Raw genomic sequence first — 7,500 nt, forward strand, 5'->3', positions numbered from 1 at the left:
CAATTTTTTGATCGTTATTTCACTATTTCAACCGTCATTTTTGAATTCTTCTCGCATAGGTAGAATCCATTTTATCTCTAATGATCAAAAAATCAATTATCAAAATCACTACCAAACAAGTACTAATTTTTTTGTTTTCTAAATTAATCGATGAGTTTTTACTCTTCTTTCAATTTGTATACCATCACGATGAATTAATTAATGACTTATTTGATTTCCATTTTTCGCAAAATACATGTTTCTTTCTCTTTTTTTCAATTGCACATTTTTCAATAAAATAATATTACACATAAATTCATATTTTTTATTATTTTATAATCAAACATTCTCCGTTAAAACACTATTTTAGAATACATTATTTCCAAAAAATGGAATGCAAACATGCTCTAAAGTGTTGATGTACTTAATAGGATACACGACATAGTGATTTATTGTGTTAAATCTATTGTCGAATTAGGCAAATACGTATACTTTTGAAAAACTCGTGCTTCCAAAATATATTTTTACATAGCAACCGAAAAGGAAAAAACAAATATACAAGACTTGTGCCAAGAAGACCCGACTCTTGTCTAGTTCGACGAGAAGATATTGCACTATTGGATTCTTGATATCATGTCATCACTTCTGGTAACTCAGCAAACGAAAATAAACAAAGTGCCTAAATTGAATTGAAGTTGAATGTTTAGTGACTAACTTTGACTAGAAAACATTATAACAGGAGCAACTAATAGTACTTTTAATTCAAAAGTAACATCAACATTGACCTATCAATCAAGAGAATTGGTACTTATCCATTAAGCACTTGTTTGCAGAATTTCTTTTAGAAAGAATAAGTTTTTGAATAAATTTTTGAAAAATGTGTAGTTAAAAAGTATGAAAAATTTTAAATGTATGTGAAAATGTGTAGTTGAAAATTAATATGAAAATAATAATTGAAAGAGTAGTTACCAAACAAGGCTAAATTTCTCACTTATCATTCGAAAATACGATTAATTTTGACTTCTCGGTTGCTTCTCATATTAAATTGTTCACATTACAAACATACAATGCATTTCTATTAATGATTAACGGGTTATTTGTTTTTAATAAAAGTCTTAAAAGATTTTAACAAAAAATAAAGAAAAGCGTGATTGAAAATTTGATAAAAATAGTGAATCGTATAAAATATATGATTTAAATAGCCGGCTTCCCTAATCAGAATTCATCCCAATCTCTCTGAAGGAAGTCTTCGAATGGTTAATTTCAACCTAAAATTTTTTTTTTTTTAACATTTTAAGTTATTCGAAACAAGCACTAAGAACCAACATATAGATTCTAATCCTTCTACCTTTCAAATTATCCAAGAAAAAGGTGAAAGAATTTCTCTTTTTCTCTTTTTTGTTCACAAGATCCAATGAATGTTTCGTTGGCACTTGTCATTTATTCATTTGAACCAACACATTGTGGGCAACAATTCACAATTTTGGATCCAAATAAAGAATATATACTTATATAATAATAACAACAAAAGCATCGTTCACGTGATGACAAGTCCATTGGTCATTGCATTTATGCCACCCTTCTCATAAGGGTATCTTTTTTCTACTTCTTGTTCCATTATTTCTCCACCCGAGAAAATCGAATTTTTTCCTTTGTTACAACCCCATTTGACATAGATTTTTTGAGAATAAATTTTGTAAAAAGTAATTTTTTGGAGATATATAACTAAAAAGTATGATTTTTTGTGTAATATTTTTTATGGACAAATATACGATTAAAAATTAATCTGAAGAAAATAAGTTTTAAAGAATTCGTACAGAACAGGGCGTGAGTTTTTTTGTTTTCATAGTGTATCCCTTTCATTTCATGGTGAATAGAGTGGACATTATTGTTGGCATAGGTTTTTTAGGCCTTTCAAGAATTCCTCTACTTGTCCCCCTTGTTACAACTTGGGATCATTATTTTTTTAGCTTTTAGATCTCTCCACATAAATGTTTTAGATCTTGTTCAACAAGACTGCCTGCCCAACTTTGAGAGGTGATTATTTTCAATTCCACTTTGCAACCAGCTATTTTTGAATCCGTTTGAATAAATTTTTTAGAACTACTTTTGAGTTACTAATTTTTTTTATATTTTTTTATATATTTATTATTATTATTTTTTTAAAGGAAGTGAATCCAAATCGACTTTCTTTGAAAGCTCTTACATATAAAAAAAAAAAAAAAGAAGTTATCTCAAATATATGGGTGATAATAATATATTCATTTTTCTTTAAAAGTCTAATTCGTGTAAATTTTCATAAGGGGAATGGCGGTGAAAATAAAACACTAAATTTTATCTATGCTCATACTTTTTCAGTTTATCTCGTCTCAAAAACTTAAACTATTGGGAAGAACTCAACTTGAATATTTTTAATTATGTATTCAGTATTGAATAATATGTCAATACCTCTACATACATGCTTTGTTTGCATTTGCACTAAAAAAATACCAAGAAGAAGAAGAAAGGGAGAAGTATGATTATCGAGAAAATTATACTTTTGAGAAAATATTAAGAGATTATTTTTTTCAAATACATTCATTATTTGCTAGTGTTTTAATGTATAAAAAGAAAAAGGCAGTTAATTTCGGAATATTTTTTTTTACAAATTATTATTCATGTCAATTTATTCTCTTTTGCAATTGAAACATCATTTGGCTCTATTGATATGTGCAAACATATACTCAATTCAATTGCCACTTTTAATCGATGTTGCATTATTGTGCCGAGTTGAGATCTACTATCTATTTTTGCTGTCTAATTTGTTATCCATCCAATTGTAAATTGACAAGTTGTCATTGTTATGAAAAGAGAGAAACGTGTGATTGCAAATATGGAATTTGTATAAAAAAAAATGTCGATTAAATATATTTGATTGATTTAATTTTCAATCTAGAAAATATTATATTTGTCCGAGTTTTATTAGCAGGTAGGTGAGAAAGAGTAGAGAGATGAAAAGAGGAAGAAAAATGAATTCTCCGGAAAATAAAATCATAATCCTCTTAAAGAAAATATTTTCCTTAGTTATATTCCACAAACCGTTTAACGATATAATATATAATACCAAAATAAAAATTACGTAATTCATAAATAAATAAATAAAAGTATTTAATATTTCAATTATACATTAATTTGTAATTTTATTCCAATCTCAAATTAAAAAATAAATAAAAATAAAAGAACTAATGTTTGATTAGATCGACTCAATCAAAAATAGGGAAAGCAACGTAAGTTAGGAATGACAATTAGACGGGACGAGGTTAAGTAGGCCTTTCCCATCCCTTGCCCCCTAACTGGTTTCGAGAGGTAGGGCAATTTATTTAAATTTGAAAAAGTAAAATAAAATAGAACGAGTTTACTGATTTTGGAGTCAAATAAGCATAAAAACTGTATAGGATAAACAAAAAATTCGCGGGTCACCAGAACGGTCAGAAAAAGATAAGAAGGAAATGTGGTACACACAACGACAACGTTGGTGGGGCCACAAAAACGTGGCAATGGTCCGCTACGGAGTAAGTGGAATCGGTTCGCCGCATATGAACGTTGGTGCTTTTAGCATGCCCAATTTTCTGGGTCCCACCACCTCAAAGATTCCTTATTGACATTTCTTCACAGGGGTTAATTAATGGGGAGTAGCTGAACATTTCACCATAACTACAATTGGATCACTGAACTTTAATTTAGAACAATCAAGCCTGTAATCACGCCGCTCGTTCGGATTCCGTTAACAAGCCTACTGGAGTTCGCTGAAATGTTCATTGAATTAGACAAACATTAACTTGTCGATCCGGTCAGCATATTAATAACTCTAGAAATCATTGAAATTTCACCATGTTGCAATCGAGTTACTAAATTTTTACCCTATATGCAATTTAGTTATTGAACTTGCATCAGTTATATGATGTTGAAATTTTAGTACTTCATTGCATACGAATATGCTGTTTATCTTTGATGGGGTCTGAACTTTGATCTAGTTAAAATAAATATTTATTAGATCATTCCGTTAATACTCATGTCTGAAGCATCACCCTTGAGATCCATTCGAATAAAAGGCCGTCATACTTTACAAAGACATGATGATGCTTGAACCCATGCCACCCTTGCTACAACTCTTTACCTACCAATCGTAGTGCAAAACTTGGCAATTGTGCGTCAGTACCTCTCATTCAATCAATTACAATCAATGATCAATTAAACTATTTTGCCCGAAATTTTTTGACAAAATGGTTGGCATCCTCTCACATGCGCATTGGTCCCGCGTGAATAAAAAAAGTCCAAAAAAAGTGGACGACAGCTATTATGTCAAAAAAATTCGGGCAGTATAGACATAATAATGACCCGTTGAGACTATTCTCAACAACCAATCAAAGCAGCCAAAACTTGGATAAGTGGCACACATTTTTAGAATGATAATGTAGCTAACAAGACTGTCATGAAAATCTCTCAAAAAACCTTGATCCCGAACTCAGAAAACAGCCAAACGAACACCAGTTTACCTCTGCTCAACCCAAACCTCTAACCCTCACTTTGGTTGCTCCAAGAACTCTCAAACCCCAAAAAGAGGAATGGGTGGTGGTGGTAATAAGAAGAAGACGAGGCAATAATGGTGGGATTCACTCCAACAAGCCCCCAAGCCGACTGCCCCTCACTCTCAACCCTCTCTTCCACATGCGCGCACACACACCATAAACGACCGTTGGGAGGAGATGGATAATTAGATCACCTAATTGGGCCAACAATAAGTAAATGAGCTACTTAAGAACCAAGGCAAACTTAATAACAATTGGGTTAAGACTCACATATCCATCGACAACAAAACCAATCCCAACTTGGGCCTTCCAAAAGTGTCGGCCGTATTCGAGTCGAGCCAAGTTCATGGTGTTGATAAGTTATCCAAAACTGTTTTAAATCATCCTGGTTTTTATTTTTTATTTTTTTATTTATTTTTAAATCATCCCGGATTTATTGGTTATCAGAACCCATCAAAGACTTAAGTCGCCCAATGGTGTGATTGTTCTCCCTCTAAATAGGGATAAACTGGTCTCTTCAAAGCGGAGCTCGGGTTCATCCACAATGATACTACATTTCTTCAAACACTTGTGGCATATTAATCATGTATTTTACATCAATACCGCCAGCAGAATACACTTATTTTTACCTCTAAGTTGGTCAAGAAATTACTAAGGATTTTTTTACATCAACAATCTTCATGAAGTATGTTCACTTGTAATTGAACTGAAAGAATTCAATTCAAGTGGTGATTATCTTTTGGAGTGAAATGGCTACTAAGATGAAGAAAATTTTTATAGGTGATCATCTTTTTGTTGAAATTGATACTTTCATGAAGAAAAGGTTTACGGGAAGATGGAAAATGTTAACCAATTTTTGTTGATTGCTATTGTGCTTGATTTGAGGTATAATTTGGATTATGCAATATTTATAAGGATAATGAAGTTTCCCGTAACTTGACCAAGAGTTTGGAAAACAAAACGATTCTATCTAGTATCTATTAGTTATATGCAAGACGTAAAAGTAAGTTATTGAAGAAGTCAAGTATTTCTTGATGTGGATTCCTCAAGTAAATTTTCTTCTACTGAAGAAATACTCCTAGAGTGTTTTCTACTCTTTTTTTCAGGTTCAAGAGAAAATGAGCAGAAAAAGATTTGGTTGAGATGAAAAATGATGCAGAGAGATACTTGTTGGTCAAACTATAAATCTATTAAATTACGATGTTCCTTCTGTATTCTCCCTTGATTTCTTGTTCAGTTTCTCTATCAGAAGAGTTTTACAACCTTTTTCTTAGTTGATATTTTAGTTTTATGAGTGAACAACAGCAGATTATATCATCAAACTTTTCTTCCTTTGCATATTTATTTGTTGTTAACTTTTAATTCATCATATTAGCCCGATACAGTGAATTCTACGTGAGGCTAAATCTTCATGGTTTTTGAATATAAATTATCTGTTTAGAACAGTCAAAGATTAGAAATGTCAAAAATGGCAACTACAGATAGCATGCACTCTACCAAATTTAGAATAGTCATTCCAAAAATTATATTATAATAATCTTTGAAAAACATAGAGACTCATAAATGAAGAAATTGTGAATTTTATTAATCTGATGCATGGAAATATTTCAAACTCACTGAATAATTCCTGTAAAAAAAGCTGAGAAGTTACTTATAATCAAGAATATTTTTTAGCAATATCTAGCAATTAAGCAAGGAGCTCCTTTGGCTTTGACATCATGACCATGTTATCGGATCCTTTGATAAATTTCACTTTATTGGGGCCATTATGTTCAATCATCCAATGTTGGAAATTCTTTTGTCTTATCTTGTCTTTATCAGTCATTATAAAAATTCGACTTACTGATCCGTATTTATCACCAGATAACTTTAGCTCCCGCGCGAAATCTTGTGTCGTGTATGCATATAATGGTCTGACTAACATTGTTGCCAATGTCAAATCCTGCAACAAAATTGAAGAACCCCGTGACTATGAGCAAATTCATCTTGTTTTCATTTTTTAAAATTATTTAATCTTTCCCTTACATCGATTGGGCTGAGCTGATAAAGTTTTTCCGACATGTATTTTGATCCCAAGGTGTAACTTGTCGGAGGATTCTTAGGTCCATTATCGTACGCTACGCGAGTATCCAAATAATCGCCTTCGCTCCTTGTTGTCTATCCCAAATTTTGAAAAGAAAATTTCATTGTGTTGATCTGATAATCATATTTCTGCAGTCTAAAATGAAGCTTAATAGAGCAATATATATGAGGCATACCTCTTGGAAGAATATAGAAAAATTGGTGTGTGGGCCAGGCATTCAGGCTGCGACAAAAACCGCAACAGAAATTTTCTCCGGGAACCTCTCCATGGCATGAGACATAGCCAATCCGCCATAGCTGTGACCAACGAGGATCACCTTCTCGTGTCGGGGTATAGATGCCATGAATTCCGTCAGAGGCCTGAAATAATCAGACACAAACGGAACATCCAATACGTGCTTCGGGTTGATTCCTGAGGCGGCCAAATCAAAAGCCGTGACATTATGGCCTGTTGATTTTAGTAATGGTACTAATTTGTACCAGCACCAGGCTCCATGGCCTGCTGTATGAACCAGCACAAAATGGGACTCTGATCTTGCAAGATTTACAGAGAATACAAGGAAAATGAGAAGAAAACTAAAGAGCGAATACACCTTTTTAGTCTCCATGCCTTATTATTATTATTATTTTTCTTTCAAGGTCTGGCCAAGGCATAGAATCACGAATTCATATATAAACAGTACCTGTAAGAAGGGTAGAGTCACACTTAGTCTTGAAAGGCAACTACTTATAAAATAAACTACTCATATCTTTCTTTTTTTTATATGGTAAATTAGTCTTATCTTGACTATGAATGTATACTATGAAGTTTGAAGCTTATTTTGTTTTTCCTTCTCCCCTAATGAATGCCAACGAACGCGTGCTCCTATTT

General features: G+C 32.2%; 1 pseudogene; it reads right to left on the reverse strand.

Moving 5' to 3' along the window:
* Positions 1-6,109: 6,109 nt before the first annotated feature.
* On the reverse strand, positions 6,110-7,307 carry LOC111381401 (annotated as a pseudogene).
* Positions 7,308-7,500: the final 193 nt, after the last annotated feature.

This window comes from Olea europaea, chromosome 3 (genome assembly GCF_002742605.1).
Source record: "Olea europaea var. sylvestris chromosome 3, O_europaea_v1, whole genome shotgun sequence".
Lineage (NCBI taxonomy): Eukaryota > Viridiplantae > Streptophyta > Magnoliopsida > Lamiales > Oleaceae > Olea > Olea europaea.